The sequence below is a fragment of the Lepisma saccharinum genome, chromosome 1, assembly GCF_977018435.1.
Source record: "Lepisma saccharinum chromosome 1, izLepSacc3.1, whole genome shotgun sequence".
NCBI lineage: Eukaryota > Metazoa > Arthropoda > Insecta > Zygentoma > Lepismatidae > Lepisma > Lepisma saccharinum.
This window is the reverse complement of record NC_139229.1, coordinates 164,946,694-164,973,960: the sequence shown is the minus strand read 5'-3', so window position 1 is coordinate 164,973,960 and position 27,267 is coordinate 164,946,694. Positions and strand designations below refer to the sequence as shown.

The following is a 27,267-nucleotide window of genomic DNA, read 5'->3' as shown; positions in this document are numbered from 1 at the left end:
GTATAGGCCTACATGATCCCTCCCTTTCAAAAATCCTGGGAGCCGGCCCCCGTGGCGTAGTGGTTAGCACATCGCGCTACGACACCAGGGGTCCCGGGTTCGAATCCCGGCCTGGGCATGGATGTTTGTGAATCCATTCATCAATTCCATCATGTCATCACTCATCTCCATCTTCGCAAACTAGCCAAAAGTGGCACAAAAAGCGAAGTAAAATAAAGCAAATCAATCAATCAATCAATCAAAATTTCTGGGCATGCCACTGCCCCCATTAGTCCGGATTAAAGAGGTTTTACTGTAATTCATTTATGGACTAAAATATCCTTTTCTATTAATAGATGAGGCTGTAAAAGGGGCGCTCAGCACGCAGAAGAACAAACACGTGTAGCTACTACGTGAAACTGAGGTTACTTTGGGGTGCCTTACCTGAAGATCACCCTTTACACCCAGTGCGTGTGCGTGTGTGTGTGTGTGTGTGTGGTGTAACCTATTTAATTACCTAGAAAAGCGTAGTTTTGGCCCAATGTCGAAACTGACCAATTTATCTAAGTGAGTATTAATCATATCAGGCCCTCGATAGCCAGCAATGAGAAATAGACTCAAGGGATCTCGCCACATGGTTCCAGGTTCGATCCTAGCCTGAGAAAGAATATTCACTTGTGTGCCCCCTTCATCAATTCCATCTAATCATCATCCTTCCTCATCGACGCGACTAGCAGAAAAACGACGTAAATTAATATAAATAAAAATGTAAACAAAAACCGACCACCTCTGGCTGGGGCTTACATAATGCAAAATTGGCTTTCCAGTTTAAAATAACGTCCGTGGCTGGATTGTTGTCTGTGCTTAAATTGTAAATTTGAAGGAAAATTCGATTCTTTTACAAGGTCTTGGTTCAAAACAGGTTACTGTCTTGTATTTTCGATATTTAACAACGCTTCTATACCCCTCTAGTTTAATGACGACGATAAGGATAAATGACGATAACATGACAGAACAAACATGGTGGTACTCCCATGCTCAGCAGTGGCGGCGATTAGGGGGGCGAGGGGGGCATTTGCCTCCCACTTTTCGCCACTTTTGCCACCGCACTATGCTAAACCTTACCTACAAAGGGAAATAAACTGTCTTCCCCCACCCCAGTTTTGGCACCTTGCTCCCCCGGTTTGGAACCCAATCGCCGCCACTGGTGCTCAGGATAAAGACACGAACCCATATCCCTTGCAGGCGGCATCGTTCATCGAACACACAACCATCATGGCCTCCATTGTATTGTAGTTATTGAACGACACTTCTCCGCTTATTAGGTTAATCATGGATAAGAGGATGAGTCGTTTAAATGAACGAAAGAAAAGCCGCAAAGAAAGATCCATGACTGACGCCAGATCAGAACCCTGGACACTCAGCTTCGTAGCATGATATGCTAACAGCACTACGAAATCCATTAACATTTAATTGATATGTAAGGGCTGAACTGGGAAGACAGGAAAATGTCAACCTCTCTTCCACGTAATACATCCTGGTTTCGTCGCCTTGCAATCAAGGGGTCCCGGATTCGATACCTGGCGGAGCCACATAGTGGTTTGGATCGCACTTTAAACTGTGGCCAGTCCCAATTAACCTATTTTTCCATAAAGTGAACTTGAAACAAAAACCTAGACAAACGTAAATGTTATCAACCCAACAACTAATTGATCGGTATCCATTGAGCATATCACTACGGCGCAGCGTGAGCCGTAAGCACAGTTCCAACTTTTTTTCCCCATGAATGTCTCATTCACTGTACAAATAATAATAAAAAATTGGGGCGCATCCCGATCGGACACTCAAGGCGGAAGACTATGTCAAAAGATTGCCGCCACCTTCTGTACTCACCTGCTTGGAGGACACCGAGCGTGCGTCCTTCGTTGGCAGAGAACCACGTGTGTGCAGAGTCACTGCCCTGATGCAAACGGCACTGCTACAGATCGACGTCGGCCGAAGGGAACCGACGAGTCACGAGTGGACGGCGGGACGATTGTGTATCATATATGCCTCTTCCCTTGGTGCGTTATGTCAATATCCAAGGGTGCGACGGGTAAAAATAGAACCCAATAACTTGAAATGTATTCAAATCAGGTATACTTCATATTTAGTCTCAGTTTCAAGACCCAATCGAGAGTGAGAAGGTGAAGGAGATTGGTAAAGATGGACAAGGATGGATTTATCTTGCCTGGGATAAGGACCCAAGGAAGTCTTACGTGCTGCGACAATAAATCATCGGATTTAGGAATGTCCTTGAGATATTTTCAGTTTTAAGTCCACTTATAGGTACAGATAGGCTAATCGAGACTGAATCTACAGCTTAAAGTGGAATGCGAACCACTTTGAGCCTCCACCTTGTATAGAACTCGAGATTCCTTGATTACGACGATATAAGTACGCCCTCAGGGAGACCGAGAGATAGTTAGAGAAGGTTAGTAGATGTGTATTGTCTGGGTGGAGTTCGAATTGATCGATTCCTATGGACAGTGCAAATTCTTTCCATATTCGTCGCTCAATAGGTTGCGAAAGCTGTAAATTGATTGTGGACCACCCAGGAGGATCAGTGGCTGAGTGGCTTGGAAGGGAGTTCCGGGATGCTTCTAAAGGAATTATCCCAGGCACTCGTATACCAGTGCCCACATGCCTCCAATACTACCCTAACACCTCATTTTTCCCCCCATTTCCCTGAACTTTTCATTTGGCATTACATATATATAATTAACTTGTACCTCTGGAAAATCCAGAATAAATCTCTGGCCCGTATAATCTTCGTTATCAGAAGACTGTTAACGTGTAAGGGTTATTTTCAAAGTTCATTTTTTAGGTTCAATTCATCGGAAGCTATTGGAAACTGCGTGGTTTTAATTAGTAACAGAAATGCAAAAATATGTCCAGGAATTCAAATTGAAAGCGTTTGATTATATAATGACATACTAATGTCCACTGGCGTACGCCAAAGCTGGGCTGAAGGGGCTACAGCCCCCTCCGAAATGTTGAGAAAATCAACATTTTCGAGTAAATGCAGTGAAGGACTCGGGAAAAACCAGAGTGATAAATGCAAACTCGGTTTTTATTCCCATTTTTGAAAGTGGGAAGTTTTAATGTACAAGATATCTTATTGTGTATTTCCCCCTAGAAAGAAGATATGCACTATCCATCTGTACATTTCCAGCCCTTCCCGCAAAAAACCCTGCGTACGCCAGAGAGAGAAACGCATTTTGTTGTAAAATAATTTAAGTTTTTTTTCATGTTGCTTTGTTTTAAATTTGCATTACTCAAAGGCTAAGTCAAAGTCTTCTTTGTGTGCAGATAAGCTAATCAGCACTGGACTCACGGTTTAAACTGGAATCCGAACCAATGAACAGTGTTCATCACCAGGGTATTGAACCCTAGGCCCCTTGTTTGCAAGGCGACAGTGTTACCACTTCGCCATTGATGACACCATGAATTTGCATTATTATTCACGAATGAGCTGGTGTATTAGATGAGGAAACAATTCGGTTTCAGCACGGTTTCGTAGAGGATTTATTATTCCTATTCGTACATTCTAATTAACGTCGCTTTCACACCTCGTTAGGTCAACCGTGACGATAATTATAAAACATTATTAAATAAAATAGGAGAAAGAACAAACACAACGTTACAACCATGTACTGTCCGAAATTCGAGCCCGGGACTTGCGGAGCCAAAATCAAGAGACGCCCACTGGATGCAACTGGTTGCATATGCCCATTTATTGAGGATTTCCTCACGAACTGTCATTGTTCACCTACCGCGAATCTTTGGTGCTAATTATAGTATCTCGGGGCTTTACGGCAGCACCCAGCTCTAGCTTGATTGCTGTGTACGCGTGCTTTGTGAGAATCGTATATCCGGTGGAAGGGTCCCTTCGGAAAGTCTGTTTGGTTCCACCCTGTGAGCAAAGGACAAGTTCTTCCATCTTTAGAGTCCAGATGTAGGCTCTTTAGGCGGAACACTACATTTCCTGAACATGCGAGATTAGCACAGGGTTCAAAGAATCGAGGTGGTGTGGTAAAAAAATGGACAAAGGTGCACTTTTCCTCAGGGGAAGAAATTAGTGTTTTTTTTTAATTGCGTAGAAGAAGAATAGGACACTTCTGTATGCTTCCGTAGCCCGTGAAGTAAAAATTTCATGTCTCTATTCTGATAAAATTCGAAATGATCGAATATATATTTTATGAAGACAGATCCAAGAAGGACATTGATAACGTCTGTATGATTGGGTCCGCCTTTCCATTTTTTAATACTCCTGTCGTCGCGATTAGCCAAAAAATGGAAGAAAAACGATAAAAAAATGACCTAGTTCAATCAATCAATTTTAATGTTCGTAACAAAAACTGTCCATAAAAAGGGCTGTCATAGTGATTTGATATTATCGTCATAGGAAAAATATTTAGTTCCTGTCTTTTTAAGACAGAAATGACCCAACGAATTCGAAATATGACATCCAGACAGTTATTTCAACTTTAAGGTTCAGGTAGTGAATTGAAATTTGAACATTCATGTAGGAGAATTTGAAGTCCGAACAGAGATTGTTGAAACATAGATGCTGGTAAACAATTCTAATTAATCCAAAATTGAGACAAATGTGAATCCTTAACTCGAAATTCTGGCAGATGATTTGGAATTTTAAATTTTCATAAAGGTTCCTAGATATGGCATCAAGATGCACCGTAAAAGTTTGACTGGAGAAATGACGGCCTTAACCGTTAATTTCCGCTGCCATCCAACCGTAAAAAGAAAACTACACCACGACCGTTTATAAAGTATTAAATGTGTTTGTATGGTTAATCTAGTAATTTTAATGATTCAGTTTTTGAAAATATTTTCTCACGGCTCACGAAACTGTAATTGAAAATTAGCATCTATTTTTGTATGAAAGAAATATTTAATTAGTAAAAACAGTTACGTCCCGTTTTTGTAAATTAACAGGTAGATTATAAAATTTTGACGGTAGAAGATTGTAAATTTGGCGGTAGCTTCTAACAGTGTCGTGAAATCTGAAATTGAAGTTGAATGATTATAGATTCAGGTAGAGATCATAATAAATTAAATAGAATTTTGAAAAGAAATTTTGGAAAACAAATGAGACAATAAATTGATAACATAACATAATTTCAAAACCGGTTCTTCTATATGATAGTGAATCTTGGACTCTTCGCCAACATGATAAAACTAGAATAAATTGTTCGCAAATGAGATTTTTGCCGTCTTTAAGTTGAGGAACCTTGCGAGAGAAAATTGGAAGTGAAGAAATCCGAAATAAACGGAAGGTCAATGCAATGGTGGAAGAAATTTTAAAATATCAGTTAAAGTGGAATTTACTTGTTCTGAGGATGATGTCGTTAGTCGTTAGTCGTTTGCCTCGAAAATTATTCAATTATAGGCCGAAAGAAAAAATAAGTTTAAGAACACCATATAGCCGATGGAATGATCAAGTTTTGTATTGGCAGAACAGGCTTTTCTTACAACAGGGAGCAGGAAGAAGAGGTAGATGTGACATTATCATACCTCGCTACGACGACAAGTGTCCAGGGTTTCAATCCCGGTTGGCATGTGTGTTCTTTGTAAGTGTCCCTTCATCAGTGACATCATATCATCACCCATGGTCATCTTCCCGATTAGGCAAAAGTGAAGGGAAAGAGCAATAAACTAAATCAATCGAGATACTAGCAGAGAATGCTGAAACTGACTCGCTGGTTTCTAGTCCTTATATGTGAAGATCCAGGCAGCCTAACGAGTCAAAGATTCGACATAGAGAAAGAAACCTGCATTCAACACTTAACCCTTGGTTCGAATGTTAGCAAAGATGTAGCGTGTAAATCACTCTTTCAGAACAGGAGGGTGAGTTGTGAAATATTCAGAATGTCCAGCGAACCTCGGCAAACCCACAGTCCAAGAAGAAATTGGGGTTTCTTCCAAAGATTCTTCGTGATCCTCTCGCCCTGGAGGGTAAACAAGGCGAACCGGGAGACCATCTTGATGTCGGTTATTGTAATACGTCGAGTGCAAGTCAAATGAACAGTTGAGGATGAGCAAAGTGGATTCGCCAAGCGTTTTCCATTCCGTTACGCGCTTGATTGCAATGAGTCACGCAACCGTGCTTCCTTTTTTCTTCATTTTCTGTGACTTTCGGTCTTAACCGGTTCCCAATTGGAGACCTGGCGCCGATATTGCCACTTCCTCATCTTGCTCACTGCTTTTCACAGAGGACATTTTCCCCCTCATCCTCCTGTGGTATGTCGGAAACGTCAGCAATTGGCCTTAATTAATGTAGTTATTAAAGAAGAAGACAAAATAATATTTCTTCTGGACTGCAGAGCACCACAAAACTAAAATTACTCCAGAAATTATAGCTGAGTTATTTTGTTTTCATTTGTTTGCTTTTTGTTTCTTTCTTTTCTTCTTTTTTTTACTTCACCTTTCAGGGTTAATTGCGAAGATAAGCATTATGAGCTAATGAACTGGATGCAAGGACAAAATGATACGTCCAGGGTTCTAACCTTGGACCTCTGGCTACAAACTTTGCTACCCCAACCGCTCAACCACGGAAACTGGCATGCAGAGATAGCTTGCTATTAATCATTCCTTAGCCTCATCGATAGGGTCGTGGTAATGGTGTTGTTTTGTAATCGAGGGGATCCGAGTTCGATATTCGTCGAAGGTACATATTACCCAGTGGTTCCTATTCCACGAAAATTCTAGGTTCAGTTCCGTTACCCTATCTGAGCATAAAAGTGCACTTAAACCAACTAAGGGCGACTCTGGAAAGCTCATATACGTAACTACAAAAGTTTTCTTATTCTTTTGTTATTGCCGTATAAATTAGTCTAATTGCCTGTATCGAGAAATGTTTCTTAGTTATCTAACCTTTTCTGTAATCCCACAACCATATATACATTATTTTTTGTGATATCCCAGAAGTATTAACAACAAATATATCTACTTTAATGTTTTTGCTTTAAATATAGTCTCTCTTTTTCCACAAAACAGATTAGTATTTTCGTGTATGTGTTTGTGTAAGTACCATATATATTACTAATAAACTGACAAAAGTGGTGATTTATTTGTGCATGATTACTAACTGCAACTGACTCTATTGTCCCTCTATATGTTGTGCCATCTGTAGTACATACTGAGCTTTTTTTTCCATTACCCCAATGTTGAACCAATACCTAGTAACTAACGAAAAAACCTTTGTGAAATACATCGCCCATTATAGGATAGGAAATGAACTTATCCGTAACTTTAACTACTATTTTTATGATCAATAACAACAAGAATTTCATATAAATCCTACTCTTATATGTAAACAATTTGCCATAATCATTTGTCATCTCTACAAAGAAGACAAGAATTTGAACTTTGCTGCTGACTATAATAATTGAACTCGTTCGTGAAGTGGGCACGAGAAAGGCTGCCACACTTTGGAAGAATATCTATTTTTTAAAATATATAATCTTATCCGCGGTGGCTCAGTCGGTAACGCGTCTGCCTACCATGCTAAAGGTTCCAGGTTCGAACCCCGGCCGGTTCAAATCCGGGAACTTACTCAGAACTTCCAATACTACTTATTAACAACTAATTTTTAAGGTGGCAGAGAAGTGCATTGAATTTAAGCTTCAAATCCGGGAACTTTTCTAACGATGGAAGCGGCCCCGGCGCCCACCCAGCGTCGAATAACATGGGTACCTGGGGGAAACCCTGGGGGGTAAAGGCGGTCAGGGGCGTGATGCTGATCACATCACCCCCACTCGCGACCGGAGCAAGAAAGTGTGGGGCGTTACCCCCACACCCCCTATACGCCTTCATGGCGTGGTGCTATGCACAGGGGAGCACTTTACCTTTTTTTAAAAACTGTCATAGTAATATTATTAAAGTTTTATTAACAATTGAAGCTCATTTTGAGTTGCGATGGCGCAGTGGTATCGTCGTCGCCTTGTAATCATGGGTTCCTGGGTTCGGTGGAGGCACATAGTGGTTCGGATCCCACTTTAAACTGTTGTCCCGATTAGCATGCATGAGCATAAAGTGACCATACCAACAAACGGTCGAACAAAGAATAAAGTCAACCCCCTTCCAGGTGGGTCCCTGACTTATTGTCCAAGAGCCTTATCTTTATCTCGAAATTTCAGTAAAATTAATACATAATGTTTATGAAAATTGATTTATTATGCGCCTTAGTTGTTAATTTTTTTATGTATAATGTGTATATATGTATGACTTGTTCAAGACTGTGCCAAGTCTCGTAGTGAGAAAAATTGTCAATTTAAAAATATATAATCCTATCAGAAATTCACTCGTTGGCAGTATTGAAAAGAATAGCATAAGTTCATTTAAGTCACCGTAATCTAAAAAATCATTCAATAATTGGTTACAGTTAAAACAACAACTAATGTGATGGCTAAATTGTGTGGATAGATGGAACATTCAGAACTATATTAATAGAAGCAAGAACAAAGAGAAATGAAACGATGTTCAAGACTAAGATGGATGAAGATTAGAAGCTGTAGTAAGAGCATAGAACGTAAGGAGTGGTGGAGGCTTCTTATGTATGGCTATCCAAGGGCGCTATTACAGAGAGAATTTTGAATGGGGAGAGTATAGCATCTTTCTCCAATCTTCATAAGAGACAGTGTTGTGCCCAGAATTTTCGAAAAGGAGTGTTACGTAGGCTATATTGATTTTAGTAGTCAACCCTTATTTTGCCATCCTTTTCTGTCTTTGACGTTCTTTTGTTTAGAAATACTCAGCCCCTTGGGCACGCCACTAGAGATAACATTCTTTTTCTTCCTTCCTTGGATTTGAACACAGAACTTTTAGGATACTGATCTAGTATTCAATTTAGCCCATGGTATAGTGTTTGCTAATTTCAAAGCTCTTGTAATGAAGAGACTGAAAGAGAAAGATGAAAGAAAGGGGGGAAATTTCACCTGTTGAAAGGGAATTTATGCCAAGAGTGCAGTGTGGCAACGCTGGCGTAACGGCTGGGGAACCGCAGGGAATAGCATCACGATGGGAGCCTCGACATAAAACTCAGATTCATTGCCTTGTCTGCACCATGTAGACGGTCCGTACATCTTGCATCCGTGGATACATCCGTAAAAATGTCCCCAAAGGCCGAAAGATCAATTCGCGAGGCTGAACAGACCACAGGGAACGTCATCACCAGGAGGAAAAGAGTGCTTCGACGACTTTGTCATTTTTCTGCTGTTTTGCCGTTCTGTTGACAGGAAATGCCGAAAGGTCTGTGTGTAGCCGGTAGCAGGAAATCTTGGGCTGCACAGTTAGCCCAGCTGGAGTCGCCAGTAAACACACAAGGCCCCGAGGCCTCCTTCTGCTCCACCTGGTCATTGACTCTGCGTAACCTCAACAATCGGAGAGCTCCGGCGATTTTTCTTCAATAATGTTGGCTCATGGCATGGTTGCCATCCTTATTACCGAAAAAGCAACGTTACATTTCCCTCCCCTTTTTGCATATTTTTTTTTTTTTTTTGGATCATCTTTTCTAGAAGCGCGAGTACTTATTGCGGGAAATGTATTCTCTTTGCCACGTACATTGGGTGGTATTCATTGGAAGAATAGGGTAATTATCTGTAGCTGCCTGCCAGCAGAGAAGTGGTAATCAGTCAGCTCGCTCATCGCGACTGGCTACACTGAATTTAAATGGGAAAATATGGTCAGAACAGAATTCGAACCTGATGTCGCGGTTATATTGTAACCTCGCACTGCTATTATAAAAGTAAGAGGTTATTTGTAATTTGTGTTTTATCCCATTCACTAGCTCATGCAGGATTTTTTCTGGGGGGGGAGGGGGCTGGGTTTGTAAAGATGGATATTACATAGTTGCATTGTAAGGGGTGGGGATTCACAATGAAAAGTCTCGTAATTACCATTTTTAACCTTCATTTTAAGGTAGTTTTGTACTTACCACTTTGGTTTCTGCCGAGTTATTTATGCTTTCATTTGAAAATGTTTGCTTTCACAGTCTTTCGAAATGGACTGTAGTCGCATCAGCCCCCCTCACGGGTGAATCTATTCCAGATTGAGTACATACTTTGACTTTTACCATTTCTATTCTATTCTATTTCGAATATTTTACATCTCGTTTATACTCCTTTCGTAAATCGCGACACTGAGGATGAATGATGGAATCGGTGTAGAGACAAACACAATGATGCATCAAAGTTTGATGTAGTATAGTCGAAGCGCTAGCTTCGTTAACGTCCGGCTGGGTTTGGAGTCTACGGAGCGCGCTCACCTGCTGCAATAATCACATTCAACGCACAGTGTTGCCACCTTATCCCTCCCCCGCACGAGCAGAATGACAGCTGCACCCATTGGCTGAAGGTTGAGTGTGATTGGACGAAAACAACTCGCCCGCTGTTTAACCCCACCCACGTTCGTGGCGGCGGCTTCCTTCAGTTCTTGGACGTTAACGAGGTAAACGCGTGGACTATACGTGCATGGGACCTCTGAGTTCTCAGTGATTTACTTTGGTCATTTGACCGCAAAAGGCCTGGCCCTTCTGCCTTTTCGACAGGGGAGTAACATGAATCTGGGTTTTATTACTTTTATTTTTTACGTCGCTTTTCTATCTCTTGAGGTTCCTAGCGACGATGAGAATGAATGATGATAAGATGGCACACACAGGCATGGTCGTCTGGCAGTGGAAGGGGTGTCGAGCAGATCCGTCGCTCCTTTCCCTGGAAATTGTCATGGTTTATTACAAGTTACACAGGAACAGGAAGCTTGTTATTTTTAATAAATGATTGATTTGGTTTATTTTACTTCGCATTTGCGCCGCTTCTGGCTAATTGCGAAGATGAGGATGAATAATGATATGATGAAATAATGAAGTAACACACAACAGAAATGAAGTTCACTTAGTTGGTGTTCGAACAAAATAAGGAAATAATAAATGCGTTCAGTCGAAAATATTGAGTGTAAAATACAGGAACCAGGATATGTTTTCATATTCTACCATTTACATAAAGGAATAAATGGTGTCACACTTTTCAGAATTCCAAAAAATTGAGTTTCACGTGAACGGTCACAGAACATAAGGGCTATGACTAAAATTTCTTCCTAACTATTATAGCATTTTCTAGAACGAGGTGTGCAAGGGTTAATAACACAATAGGATAACAATACATTTCAGTACAATATCTCCGTGATATGGAAAATAATAATAATAAAAATAAAACAGTTGTGCTCGATATTTATTATTCTAATGGATCGAGTGGAAGTCTCTCCTCCCCAAGGATATAATAATAATAATAATAATAATAATATTTGAATTTGAATTTTTGTGTGTGTCAGCACTTAGAGGATACTTTGTGCCCGTCATGTTATACGGAGTCCAGCCCCTTACCTGACCTAAATTAACTGTAATGTCGTTTACTAAAATATTAAAACATTCTGACTTCGGTTAAAAGCTGAAGCTGTAAAGTGGCACTCAGCACACATATGGAGAAAACACAGACGCCAGAACCTCGTTAGTCTGCAAAATGCAGTTCAGTGTGTACTACATGGAAGTGAGGTTGGCATTTGGGTGTTCTACGTGGATCTCCCCTTACACCCCAATATAATAATAATAATAATTATTATTATTCTAATAAAATGATTTTATTCTTATTAGTTTATAATAGTAATTGGATCCACTACCCTGTAAAATGGGACTCTGGGTAACTAGTTAACGATATATGAGCATTATAATAATAATTGTATTGTTATTATTTCTACTATTAAAGTTTTATGAATGGCCTGACCCCCACAAATATTTCTGGCGACGCCCATGCACACAGGCCAAGACTCGAACCCGGAATTTCTGGTGGTGAGATCGTGAGAGGACTGCTGAACACACTCAAATGTGTTTGTAGATCATAGCTCCGAGACCTTTGTGCTGTCGGCACCCTCAAAAGCATCGCAAAAAGCGCTCCCAAACTAACCCCCTCCCCCACCCCTGGTCCGAACAGGTGTTTATGTGTAGAAAGGCGTGTCATTCCACGAAGAGCTCTTCAGCGAACCTACCTGTGTCAGCTGTTGTTCCTGTCCCATTGTCGCGTACCGTTCTCCCAACAGAAGGTCATAGAAGCCGTGTTTACATAAGGCTTGCAGACCTAAGCCCTTGTCCCGAGTCGCGTGCTCCTCTTGCGAAAGCAGCTTTTGCAATATCTAACGGTGACGAGCCGCCTTCATGGAGTTGAAATCCGCACTCGATGAACAGCCGTAAATTACCGTGCAAAAGGGTCCGTCTACAGTGTGCTTCCTTTGTTGCTTGTATCTTCTTCCTTATTGCATGCTCCCAGACGGCACGATATGATATCGAAAGACTGTTTTGTAATTCTGATCTCATAAGTCCATCCCATTGGTGACTTTCTTGGCCATTATTATTATTATTATTTATTAGTACAGTACAGAATATATATCCCAATTATGTTGAACATAATACACTACGAATAGAAAAGATAAGAAAATATAAAGTTAATGTATAATATTTACACTAATATATGCACTTGTTGATGTATTTTTCTTCAGTGCCCTAAATGAATCTGTGAATATGTCAAATTCTATAGTTTCTAATAGTTTGTTCACTGTGTCTTGCATTCGCACTGCAGGTGAAAACCTATGCACGTTGACTCTTGATATCTGTGTGTTGTGTAGAATAGATTTTGTTGTATTGCCTCGCGGCGGCCTACATTAAGGTTACAGTTTCTAATAGCTCCGAGCACTGACAGTCAGCTTTAATCAATTTCTGTAGGAAAATGACGTGAACGGTCATCTGGAGGAAGGTGCGATTTAGAGGGGGGAGTGGCGGAGATTTACCCCTACTGTCCCTAACTATCCCTGATATCAAAGGTTAATGCTTCTCTGACAGGCTTACTCGATTTCAGCACTGAAGGTTGCGGGTTCATAGCCTGGCGTGGAATTGATCTTTCTTTATGGGCGTCTCTTCATCAATGTCACCTAATCATACACATCGCCGTGATTGCTCATAAATAGCGGAAATGGACGCGAAGTAAGCAAAATATAAATATATCTCTGCCAGGGATGGTTTTACCCAGGGGGTATTTGCCACAAGGCTAGCTATCCGAGGCTAATGCCTAGGGGCCGCAAGTCAAGAGGGGCGCACAAAAATGAGACTCTGAAGGGCATAGGTGACAAAGACCATCGACTTCTCTAGCATTGAAATAACTTCTTACATCTTCATAACCCTATTTTCAGAGGTCACGTAACAATGCTCAAATACAATCAAGAATGTAAACATTTTGAATGCCAACAATTGAAAGTCAAGTGAACGGATGTTGACGGTTAAAATCAACATCCTTGTTTCTCAGTTCGCGGCCAGTGGCTATTGTAATGTAATGTCGGTTTCTTTTCCTTTGGTGCGTGTGCGGTATTAGTGTTCTGTGGCGAAATGCATAGTGCAAACGAAAACAAAGTTTAGTGAATAATTTTTAACCGGATGTGTCTATATTTTAAAGCTTACAAATGATATTAATACAGAGGATGTTATTAGTGGAAGTACCATAATTACAAAATATGTAAATATGTCTAATAATACTGCCCAAAACAAAGGATAGCCTTGAGGCCCAAATTTTATAAATCCCCTTCCTGGATTTACAGCAGCCGGCCTTCGTGGCGGAGTGGTTATCACAGCGTGCTACGACGCTAGGGGTCCTGGGTTCGAATCCCAGCCTGGGCATGAGTGTCCATTCATCACTTTCATCCACTTATCCTCATCTTTATGGTTAGACAAAAGTGGCAGAAAAGTTAAGTAAAATAAATCAAATCAATCAATCATGGTTTTTACCTCTCTCCCCCTTGCTTACTAATTTTCCTCCTCTTCTTTTACTTGTATCGTTGTTCTCTTTTGCTGTTTCATTTATCGTGCATCTTCTTTAGTGATTTTCGTCTTCCTTCTCTGTTACAATATTCTCTTGTTGTTTACCCCTTCTCGTGTTATTTCTTTTACTGATTTCCTTTTCCTTTTGCTATTTCGTTTTGTTCTTTCTTTACACATAGCTGTTCAAGTTTTTCGTATTCCTCTTTGTCACACATTCCAACTCGCGAGTTTTTCTCCAAATATTTGTTATGAATATTGTAGAGTAGACATTTGTCCAGAGGAGCTGAATATGAGCTGTGAATTCTTATTAGAAAATTAATCAGACAAGACATTCTTTCTCAATTTTCAAGATTACTTGAGGCAGAAATGTGGACTTCTCTTTAGCAGTTCATGAAGTTTGCAGCCTAAAATGAATGTCACACTTTGCTGTCATCTGTGAACAAGTGAGACAAATGAAACAAACAACAACTTTGAGATCTTTATTTACCAATTCGTAAATTGATTGTCCGTCACAAGGGCGGGTGGGTAACATTAATTGACGTTGGGGTAAAACGAATTCGGGTATGGGCGTTAGGAGTCAAAGGATGGGGTTGAACCTCCTGCCCGAAAATCATCATGAATTTGTCTGTAGAAAAGTTACTTTTACCTCACACAACCACACGCACTGCCCACTGTCCAGTCGTTTATTTTATGAACAAGCCACCAATAGGTGGGTTTCACGTCAGGATGCGCACAGCCGCCATGTTTAAGTCCAAATTTATTTGTCGTTTTCAAGGAAATAACTATCACGTAGCATTCGTTACATGTATTTTGAAATGAGGAAACATTAGAATCCTACGTTTATTATTTTATTCGGTGTTCCTATGTTTACAATCTTCAACATTAGTTACAAGAATAAAAATGTGAAACGCATGCATATGTTAAGAAGTACACAACAAACTTTAATTTTCATATAATTTTTTCCAGAGTTATTAAAAAAAATTTAAATAACAAATATAAGTTTGTAAACAAACTCTCAAGCAGAGAGTTTTTATTGTAAATCCTCAGTCTCTCTAGTGAGAAGGTTGTGCCTGCATAGCCTTGCAGTTTCGTGATGTCTGGTTGTGCACGTGAAACTTTCAAGTGGAGGTTCGGCTACAAATTTAGTCTATTGTAGATTTCGAACGAGTATTTTGTTTCAAAACATATGAAACAAAGATGAGAGAGTCAGTGACATCAACATTCCTGTTGATGTTAAAGCTATGAGATCTGAAACAATGAAGTCTGCTATACACACCTGCAGCAAAAATGTTGTCGTGCGGGTATTCTCGACATTTCTCTTCCGTACCCCTTTCAAGTCATTCAAGTACCCATGGGGTTACGCGTGCCACAGTTTGAGAACCACTGCGGTACGCTAATCCACTACTTCAAAGCGACCTCTCCCCCCCAATCGGTGGTGCGATTCTGTAGTACCGGGTTTAAGTAAAATCACAGTTCTGTCGAAGGTTCGATCCCCACCACCGACAAGAATATATTTGTTCACCTGAAGACAGTGGCGGCGATTAGGTAGGTCGTTGGGCCGGTTGTCTCCGAAATTTGGCATCTTAATGCTAAGCCTTGTCTACCAAGAAAAACTAAACTGTCCTTGCCCCCTCCCTCCCCCCAATTTTGGCACCCAATAGCCGCTACAGCCTGAAGACGATAGGAAGAGGTGCTCCGTCGATACGTGTTAAAATACGTAAGGTAAAATCACTAAAGATTATGTTATATCCAATGCTTCTCTGACAGGCTGCCTCGGATATCTTTCTGATTATTTATAGAAAAGTAATATATTGGGTTTCACCATCGTGAGGAAATTGGGGAGCTACGAGTGAGTAGCGTAACCCGGTCTGGGAAATCTCCTATAACGGCTGGGGTTTCGACGAGCTAACCCCACGTCACCCCATTGCCGGTTGAAGATCTCCACGCCTCTAGGTAGGATTGTGGGAGGGAGACTGGCAGTCGGGAGATAGGCCAAGGCCCTTCAAGGGCTGTCGCGCCACAGGTTATCATTATTATTATTGGGTTTATCGTAATTACAAAGTTAAACCATTAGTGGTAACCGTGGACTTGTGCAGTGTGGATGCACATATTTAAGATAAAATACTTTATCTTGAAGGTTCGTAGTGTTCAAACGAGGTGACCAACAGAAAAAAGGAAAGATTATGAAGATAACTTCTATTCGCAAATAACCTTGACACACTGTATATGCTTATTTCGTCACTCGTAGGGAGACTGAGACGAGATCGAATCATTACCAAGTCTGGTCTTCATACTTCCCTATTTTCGAGCCAACTTGATACAAACCACAGAGCTTCAAAACCGAAATATAGATGGCAGAATCAACAAATGCAGTTTAAATAAATTGTTATGAGATGTGATTGGATTGAATTCCAAAGAATGCGGGACAAAAAATATGATGAATGATGAAGAGAAATATATAAAAGGCAGATTGTGAAAATAGACAAGGAAAGGGGTGATATGATCTGAAAATTATGACGGCTTGTGGAGTTATTTTGGTTTCTGACAATTTATACAGTTTCAGGTTCTTCGTAAAGTCCAAATAGTCATGTTTCCTCGTTTACTATATTCTTTATATTTTGAGCCTAACAATGAAAAAACAGGAATTTGGCATTGAAAACTGCTTTATTGTTTTTCGAAGTATTCTCCTTTATGGTCAATACACTTTTGCATTCGTTCGAAACATTTGTCAAAGCAGTTTTTCCAATCTTCTTGAGACACCTCCATAATATGGTTTTTTTACGCATCAACGGCGTCTTCCGCCGACGAAAATCGTTGTCCACGCAATTTATTCTTGACATTCGGGAACAAGAAGAAGTCATTGGGTGCCAAATCAGGACTGTACGGCGGATGACCCATCAATTCGATTTTTTGACCGTTCATAAAGTCGGTTGTTAGACGAGATGTGTGACAGCTGGCATTGTCTTGATGAAGAATGATCCGACGGCGTTTGTTTGATATCCGCATTTGACAGAAGACCCCTGGCAAACAAATTGTTGTGTACCATTCAGAGTTGACCGTTCTACGTTCCTCTAAAGGCACAGTTGCCACATGACCAGTTTTCCCGAAAAGACAGGCGACCATTTGTTTCGATGTGCTTCGACCGCGAACAACTTTTGCTGGATTGGGTTCATCTTGAAACACCCATACAGTCGACTGCTGTTTACGATCCGGCTCATATGCATATATCCATGATTCGTCACCTGTTACAATCTTATGTACGTCTTTTGAAGCACCACGATTGTATTTATTGAGCATTTGTTTGCACCAATTGACGCGAGCGTCTTTTTGAGTTTTTGTCAAATTGTGTGGGATCCAACGAGAACATACCTTTCTCACAGCTAAATGATCATGTAATATTTTATATATGCTGGTGGAACTAATGCCTATGGTTGCTACAATCTCACAGTATGTCACATGACGATCTTGCAGTATTAGGTTTTGCACAGCAGCAATGTTTTCTTGAACAACAACTGATTTTGGACGACCTTCGCGAATCTCGTCGTTGAGCGAATGGCGGCCACGATTAAATTCGTTATACCAGCGTTTCACAGTGGCAAAGGATGGGGCTTCATCGCCAAATGTGGAAGTAAGTTGATCGATGCACTCTTGTCTTGATAATCCACGTCGAAAATCGTAAAAAATCATCGCACGAAAATGTTCACGAGTTAATTCCATTTTATTGTTGTCGCGCAATCTCCAAGGCAACATAAACAACACAAATGAAGCTATTGACAAAGCATTTGAAGCACGTTATGGTCAATAATGCCAGACGATTCCGTGCAAACGTCAAATCGCGCCTAACTTCAATCAGTGTTGCCAAGGCTCAAAATATAAGTAGTGACCCTCGTATATGATTTACAAGCCTGTCTGTAAATAAAATAGCAATTAAATGGTTTGTATCCTATGTAATTTACTTAAGTTGCATGTTTTACATTCTAAGAAGTTTATAAGAAACATCCAACACTTTGCACTTATTATAAATCTTTACTCGCTTATCAGTGCCTAACTATAAAAAATTGATCTAAGACATTTGGATAAAATACGTAAATTGACACAATTTTTCAAGATAAACAAATTAAATTTTTGGTAACGTTCAGTTTTCTCACGTTTGGACACAATATTTGCTAATAAACTTGGCGCAACTTGATTGCGTCAAAATGTATGACATTGCACACCGATGAGACAAGTTATAATGCTCCATGGTTATGCCATACTTAATTTTAATTTACAATTATTTGATATCCTTCTTTAGTAAACTAATGAGTGAAAACGTATCCAGTCATGACCATCCATGTCACTCATTAGCATCTCAGAAGCCACCGCAACCACGAAGGTAAAATTTGGTTAACCGATAGACGTATCAAATGATAACTAATAGTTTATACCTAACAGCTCTCCGTCTGGCTGTGAGAAGCAACACGTTCCGACGTCATGGATCTGTTCTCAATAACATGTCATTGATCAGAAATCAGTTAGTTCTATTGCAGTGTTATGCAGTGTGTTTATTGAAGAGAAACTTGACCAAACCATGGCTTGGATAGCTACGAAATGCGCCGCGTGTTTGAGTTCAGGAATCAGATTTCGCCAGCAAGCGGAGTGGTTGCAGCCGCTACAATAACCAAATGAAGTCACTGTGCTTTCGAGCTATAAATGTGAAATTTGCCGAACTGAAATATTTACAGAATACGAATAAGGTTATTCGTCTTCTTCTCGATCAGATCGATTTCCATTGCTCGGAAATTACAGGCACAAAAATAGCATATCGAGCAGTGAAAGATAAGACAGATTTTTATATTAAACTCTTTGTTTCTCTTCAGTGCCGGATCTACAAACTTTGGTCCCTCCCGCAAAATATTACTAAAGGCCCCCTGTATGTAAAATACACGTACTTGTGAAAGGAACTGTCAAAGCTTTTGCTGTTCTTCAGTTTCTTCAGTATGTATGCGTACCCTCGGAAAGATTTTTGTTGTTGTTATTTAGCGTCGCTTTTCTGCCACTTGTAGCAAATCGCGGCGATGAAGATGAGTGATCATAGGATGAAATTCATGAAGGAACACTTACGATGGTTGCTGGAAAAGTTTCTGCAAACTACCACCAACAGTGGCGCTAGTGTTCCGCTATTACAAAAATCAGAAGAATAGACGTTTTTATGTTTAAATTATCATTGATTGTTTGTTTAAGCCTATTCGTTTATTTTTCACAGCAGTTTAAAAATGTAGTTTTGTGTGAGAAATGGAAATTTCTCGTGAACACTTTCGGTCAATACTTTTTTATGATTTCAAATGTAGTTTAACACCGAAACAATAAATCGAGCGACTTCATTTGGCTTTGGGGATGAAGCACCATCCAATAGGAATGTGTGCAATTGGTTTTCCGAATTCCAGCGTGGTCGCACATTTCTCAGTGATGAATTTCCTGAAGGTCATCCATTCACGTCTGTTGTTGCCAGTAATGTTGATGCTGTGCGTGAAATGATTGAGAGAGATCGGCATGTGACATATCGTGAGATTCAGGCATCCTTGAACATTGACATGAAAGCATTACATACGATTTTGCATGGCCATCTGAACGTACGGAAACTTTCAAGCCTTTGGATCCCACACAACTTGACCGAAGCTCAAAAACAGGCTCATGTAAATTGGTGTAAAGAAAGGCTCCAAAAATTCAACCGAGGCAAGTCATATTTGGCGTAGGTACTACGTACATCGTTACAGGGGACGAAACTTGGATCTATTCATACGAACCCGAAACTAAGCAGCAGTCTACTGTTTGGATGTTTCAAAGTGAGCCGAAACCAACAAAAGTTGTTTGTTCAAGGAGTGCTGCCAAGCAAATGATTGCTTGTTTCTTCGGTTATACCGGACATGTGGCAACAATAGCTTTAGAAGATCGAAGGACCGTAAATGCTGAGTGGTATACAACAATTTGTTTGCCAGAGGTCATCAATGAATTGCGCAAAACAAACCCAAATCGTAGCATTATTCTTCACCACGACGACGCCAGTTCCCACTCAGCATACCAAACTGTTTTGTTTTTTTTTGTCCAGTAAAATTGTCGAATTAATGACTCATTGTCCGTACTCACCTGATTTATCCCACACATGAAAAATAAGATGCGTGGTGAGCGATTTGTGTCGCATGAAGCAGCATTCCGCATTCCGAACAGCGGTTTCTGAAGTATCAGCTTCAGAGTGGAAAAAATGCTTTCAAAATTGGTTTGAGCGTATGCAACAGTGTATCGATCTTAAGGGTGAATACTTTGAAAAACAATAAAGCCATTCCCAGAATTTCACATGTCTTTTTTCATATTGATTGCAGAAACTTTTCCAGCAGCCCTTGTACAAAGAACACGTGTGCACAGGTGGGGATTCGAACTCGGCTATCGTGTGATAGCCACACCGCCACAGAGATCTGAAGAACTAGGTAGAATTGTATTGTACTTCTTATAGAAGTTTTGCAAAATCTTGTACAGATGAAAAGTTTTGGCAAGTCCCTTTTAAGGGCTGCTTGAAGAGACAACAATTCAGGAAAAGATGGAGCAGTACCTGTTTCATAATATTTCTGTAATTGCTCCGAATTTGCTCTCAGTTCGTCATGCTTTGGGTTGGTTAGGTAAGCAAATCAGATTTAATGGCCCACAAAGCTATCCACGGCTTTTTGGTTCCTTGCTCCGCGTGTTGGATTTCGAGTAAGACCCGCTTCACCCCTTAACTCACGTGTATCTGCAGTGCAATCTCAACTGGTAGTCCCACACCACAGAGCTAGGCAAGAAAAATTTGCAGTTAGAAAGAAAGTAATGTTAGTTTGTGGTACGAAGCATTTAAAAGAAGTTATTAGTTATTCAATTTAAAATGAAAAATGAATAACAAATCCTTTCACAACATTTAGGTGGTCTTTTCTTCTCTGTTCTCCGTTGCGGAGCAAATTACTGTTTTACATACAAATACATGAGTATTCAAAGGACATGGCAAGGGCCCCCAAAAGGCTTGCTCATCCCCCTTCCCCCCATCCCCTTCGGGGTTTTGCGGTTTATAGATCCGGCAATGTTTCTCTGCCTGATGTAGACAGTTAAAAATTAGCAGTATCATTTTACCTCTGAAACGAATACAAATATAGAAATATCAAATATTTCCAAAATTATTTTCCTTCTTTAAAATACTATATTGTAATTTGTAAGATATTGTATCTTGAACGTGCTCAAGTACTGAAGAAATGTCCATAATAGTTCTTTACTTGTTCTGAACATGAATTCTCAATAACACATAAAAATAAAGGTAATTAATTAACTTTGAGAAAATTCCTAATTGACAAGTCAAACTGCGTAGTTCATTGATACCTTCTTGCACATCTGAACTTCGTAACCTCAATTTATGAAAAATAAGGTGACAATATATGATGGAAAAATTTAAAAACAAGAGCAAGTTTTTGTATGTCAATGCATTGAAGTATATCTGTTATTGTTTAGTTTAGTACAACGTTTCCGTTAGAGTAAACTGCTCGAGAGAGTTAAACGAAGGATCAATTATCTGTGACGAGGAACGTCTTACAGTACAGTAGTATAAAAACGTATTGCTCGGAAAATAGTCCATGACTATTTTCATTGATTTTTATCTTGTATCCTCCGGGTTTTAAGGAATAGATTTTTACGAATGCTGGTGCAGAGGCTGTCAATAGCTTCTTTGGTGATTTGTTTCAATTCTGGAAAGCAATTCAATTCTGGTAAACCAGAGAGTATAAACACTGTGCATGGACAATTTTCTTGGTAATACATGTGCATACCACTGTACGGTCGTTTTTTTTTTTCTGGAGTGAAATACTAATAGGTTAACACTATGCCTATTAGTTCTGTAACTTGGTTGTAACTCTGTAAAAGCTACAACCAATAAAATGCGTATGTGAAAATGTTCTGATTAGTGCTTGTGGAGCGTATCGTGGTTACTCAGTAAATGAAGCTTCGTCTTGCTTAATTGATCTTGTTTGGTTATTGGTTGTGGTTCTGAGGGGCTATGCTCGAATTCGAAGTTGTCACCAGGTTGTGTGGTATGTACAGACACTTCTGAGTTGTAGGGATTTCAGTGGCTTTGAATGGGATCGTTACCACCCAGAAGTGTCCGTGGCTGAACTTGCTGCATTACATTGTAAAACTTAGCGTTTGCAATTACTGTATATTGACAATAAGTTGCATAGGCCTAGCTAGCTATATTAACTTACGACGTTGGTAAAGAGACAGAAGGAGGTCATGATTGATTGTCATTCTTTTTATCTATCTATTTGGTTCAGTGGCGTATCTGAGTCCAAGATCTGGTCTATCTCACTATGTCACGTGGTCCTAGGCTATGAATAGAAATCAGGTTGCCAACTCCTAAGAAATCAGGTTGCCAACTCATAAGAAATCAGGTTGCTAACTCATAGGAAATCTAGTTGCCAACTCAAAAGAAATCAGGTTGCCAACCCGTAAAAAATCAGGTTGCCAACTCCAGATTCAGCATCATCATATGCTTACTGTTATGAATAATAATATTTACAATTTCTGATCGATTTTTCTCCTGAATTTTATTCTCTAGACTTCAGGCTTCGCAGATAGCCTAGCTAGCCTACGCTCATGATTTGATTATTTCGTATTTGTATTTTTCTTATTTAGCGTCCCTTTTCTGACACATTTTAGCTAATTGCGACGATGAGTGATTATTAGATTATTAGCAATTGATGAAGGGAACCTCACAAAGAACATCTGTCCAAGGCTGGGATTCGAACCTGGAACTCCTGGCGTGGCAGCGCTCTGTGCTAACCACTCCGCCGCGGAGGTCGGCTGGTTATTTCGAGTTAACTAAATAACTAACCCCTAGCCTTCTTAAACCCGAAGGTTCATGGCTCCAGCAACACAGGCCTTCCATCTGTCCCTATCTTGAGCAACATCTATATACTCTTTTCCATATATACCGATTTCCTTTAGGTCCATCTCAAAGTTGTCCCTCCATCTTCGTCTTGGCCTTCCTATAGGTCTCTTACCATCAGGTTTCCCAACAAGAATCCTGTGAACTCCTCTTTCCTCTCCCATTCGTGACACATGGCCTGCCCATCTAAGTCTTCTTGATTTAATCAATCTAATAATATCTGGACATGAACACAAATTATCTAGTTCTAAATTATGTAACCCTCTCCACTCACCTGTCTCCTCATCCCTTTTTGGTCCAAATATTTTCCTAAGGATCTTATTTTCAAATACTCTCAATTTATGTTCCTCTTTCAATGTAAGGGACCAAGTTTCACACCCATATAATACTACAGGCAACATTACTGTTTTGTATATTTTAACTTTTAGTTTCTTAGATATTAAACGAGAAGACAAAAGTTTTTGAAGAGAGAAGTAACATGCATTTCCTGAATTAAGCCTACTTTTTATTTCTTCTTTAATATGATTTTCATTTGTTAATATTACTCCTAAGTATTTGAATTTGGAAACTGGTTCAAACGAGTTGCTATCAATAATTAGATTTTGATTATTACCTAACACTTGGTTTCGGCCTGTAAGCATATATTTAGTTTTCTCTTTGTTAACTTCCAAACCTATCTCTTTAGCAGTTTTGAAAAATATTTTAGCATTATTCTTAATTGTATTTATATCATACCCTAATAAGTCTACATCATCTGCATATGCTAACAACTGAGTCACACGTTTTAATTTTAGTCCTTCGTTAGTTTCTTTTACCTTCCTAACAGCATATTCCAAGGCAAAATTAAAGAGCAATGGAGATAATGCATCTCCTTGTTTTAACCCATCATGAATTGTAAATTTGTTAGACACATTATTACCCACACGAATTTTACTTTCTGTTTCACTGGTGCATATTTTTATCATACTAAAAAGCTTCTTAGTTATTCCAAACTCTACTAATATATTATATAATTTATCTCTTTTGACCGAATCATATGCTTTTTTGAAATCAATGAATAGCTGATGGACATTTTGATTATATTCCCACTTTTTTTCAAGTGTCTGTCTAATGTGAAAAATTTGATCTGTAGTTGATCTGTTACGTTTAAATCCAAATTGATAATCACCTATAATTTCATTAGCATATGGGGTTAGTTTTGTTAAAATAATGTTAGATAATATTTTATATGTTGTTAAGAGTAGAGAAATTCCACGGTAATTATAGCAGTTCATTTTATCACCCTTTTTAAACACAGGAACAATTATGGATTCTTTCCACTGTTGAGGGATTTCTTCCATTCCATATTAAACAAATTAATTTATGAATTTGACATATTAATGAATTTCCACCATATTTAATTAACTCAGCTGGTATTAAATCAATGCCAGGTGCTTTGTTATTCTTTAGCCTTTGAATAGCATCTTTAACTTCAGTCAAGTTAGGTTCTGGAACTAAAGGTTCTGCTGTGTGTACTTCATTTACTTCCGATTTATCTCCTAAATGAACATTTAAGAGGTCATTAAAGTAGTTCTTCCATCTATTTAGAATATCGCTTGGGTCAGCTAGGAAATCACCGTTTTTATCTTTTATCAAGTTTACTTTAGGTTGCCACCCCTTTATAAATTCATTTACATCTTTATATAAATCTCTGATATTTTTGTTTTTGCTGTTTGTTTCAATTTCGATAATTTTGTTTTTCAAGTAATCTTTTTTTTTACTTCTAAACGTGCGGTAACTTCTCGCTTTTGCTTACATTTGTATCATCAGAGTTATTTAACCACCTAAGTCTAGCATGATTTCTTCTTTCTATTAGATTATGACATTCATTATCAAACCATGGCTTACTTTTTCTTGGTTTATGGTAACCTATACTTTCTTTAGCTGCTGAGTCTATTGCATTACGTATGTGCTCCCAATTCTTAATCAATCTTATACCATTATCATTATTTAATTCATGAAGACTTTCTTTACCAATCGTGGGTTTAAATGTCTCTTCTTTGCCAATGTGTAGCGTTTCTATTGCTCGGTGTAATCGTGACGATGAGGATGAATGATAAAATGGAGGATAATGGTTTCGAACCTGGTACCTCTGGTCCTGGTGACGATACTGACTTTGACTCCCTCCCCTTAGCAGAACTGAAAAATGTACCGACTATCCTTTCTCTGTAGTTTCCAGTACTGTACATAAAATATCACGCTATTTGATCTTGCAAGTAAAGAAAATACAAAGCGACTTTGAGGATCAGAATGACACTGATAATATAACGTTTGTTGAAAGTCCACTTTATGTTGAGATAAACTAGAGAAGCTGAAACTACAGTCCACATTGAATTGGGAAAGAGTGAAATTTGTTTCAACCGGAATCTAGAAATGTGTGTCTCAGGAATAATAATAAATTAAAATAATTATATTAAATCAAATTAATACTAATTACAATACAAAAATAAATAGTATTAATATATTATTATTACACGAATAGGTAATATATAGGTAATTATAAGAATAGAGATATAAAAGGGCATATTCATTACGTAGCTTACCTGTAGATCGAAATACACTTGTTTACATAAAAACAAGTGCTCTGGCATTGAAATTATTGTCAGATAGATGAATAATTGAATACTTAACAAATAACGAAAATGATGTTACATGCAGTTGGCGAAAACTAAGTTTCTGATTAATATTTTATGCATATTATTTTGAGTAGTAGGCTAGTGTACATAAATAGCTATTCTTTGTAATGTAATTCAAAGCCATATGATCCCAATATAATCCTTGCCTTCTAAAAAGTTCAAAGGAAATTAATAACCATCGTTTATGCAACAAATGCTAATATTCATGACTTAATTCTAGTACTTGGTAAGTCTTTCGGGGGTACGGACCCCTGAACCCACTAAATACGTCATACCTTTCCTTCAAAGCCGTATGGTCCCAATATAATCATTGTCTTCCAGAGGAAGTTATACAACAAAGGCTAAACGAATATATTTTTCATTATTTAATTTTATAACTTGACAAGTCTTTCGAGGGAGGGAGTCCAGACCCTTTGGATCCCCCTAAATACGTCCTTGACCGGAAGCTGTTAATTACGAATGTAATACTCAAGAAAAAATATAATATGTGAAATAATAATAATTTTGTTGCATGTTACTTTTTAAAATTTAAGCTAGAGCATTTTTGGCTCTGGTGCGGTGCACGCCCAGCTTCCTGGCCCTCCTAACCTACGAGGGCCACTATTTATATTTTGAGCCTAACAATGAAAAAACAGGAATTTGGCATTGAAAACTGCTTTATTGTTTTTCGAAGTATTCTCCTTTATGGTCAATACACTTTTGCATTCGTTCGAACCATTTGTCAGAGCAGTTATTCCAATCTTCTTGAGACGCATCAACGGCGTCTTCCGCCGACGAAAATCGTTGTCCACGCAATTTATTCTTGACATTCGGGAACAAGAAGAAGTCATTGTGTGCCAAATCAGGACTGTACGGCGGATGACCCATTTTTTTGACTGTTCATGAAGTCGGTTGTTAGACGAGATGTGTGACAGCTGGCATTGTCTTGATGAAGAATGATCCGACGGCGTTTGTTTGTTTTCCGTATTTGACCGAAGACCTCTGGCAAACAAATTGTTGTGTACCATTCAGAGTTGACCGTTCTACGTTCCTCTAAAGGCACAGTTGCCACATGACCAGTTTTCCCGAAAAATCAGGCGACCATTTGTTTCGATGTGCTTCGAGCGCGAACAACTTTCGTTGGATTGGGTTCATCTTGAAACACCCATACAGTCGACTACTGTTTACGTTCCGGCTCATATGCATATATCCATGATTCGTCACCTGTTACAATCTTATATACGTCTTTTGAAGCACCACGATTGTATTTATTGAGCATTTGTTTGCACCAATTGACGCGAGCGTCTTTTTGAGTTTTTGTCAAATTGTGTGGGATCCAACGAGAACATACCTTTCTCACAGCTAAATGATCATGTAATATTTTATATATGCTGGTGGAACTAATGCCTATGGTTGCCTCAATCTCACAGTATGTATTTTGACGATCTTGCAGTATTAGGTTTTGCACAGCATCAATGTTTTCTTGAACAACAACTGATTTTGGACGACCTTCGCGAATCTCGTCGGTGAGCGACTGGCGGCCACGATTAAATTCGTTATACCAGCGTTTCACAGTGGCAAAGGATGGGGCTTCATCGCCAAATGTGGAAGTAAGTTGATCGATGCACTCTTGTCTTGATAATCCACGTCGAAAATCGTAAAAAAATCATCGCACGAAATTGTTCACGAGTTAATTCCATTTTATTGTTGTCGCGCAATCTCCAAGGCAACATAATCAACACAAATGAAGCTATTGACAAAACATTTGAAGTACGTTATGGTCAATA

At 39.2% G+C, this 27,267-nt stretch overlaps 2 protein-coding genes across 2 annotated transcripts in view; one reads left to right on the top strand and one right to left on the bottom strand.

The window, feature by feature from the left end:
• Window positions 1-1,920, bottom strand: part of LOC146003645 (uncharacterized) — a 43,128-nt gene extending 41,208 nt beyond the window's left edge. The window contains exon 1 of the mRNA XM_083141988.1: window positions 1,873-1,920. The gene's annotated coding sequence lies outside the window, so the exon portion shown is untranslated. The remainder of the gene's footprint in view (window positions 1-1,872) is intronic.
• Window positions 1-27,267, top strand: part of mas (trypsin-like serine protease domain-containing protein masquerade) — a 419,698-nt gene that overhangs the window by 282,910 nt on the left and 109,521 nt on the right. The window lies entirely within an intron of this gene.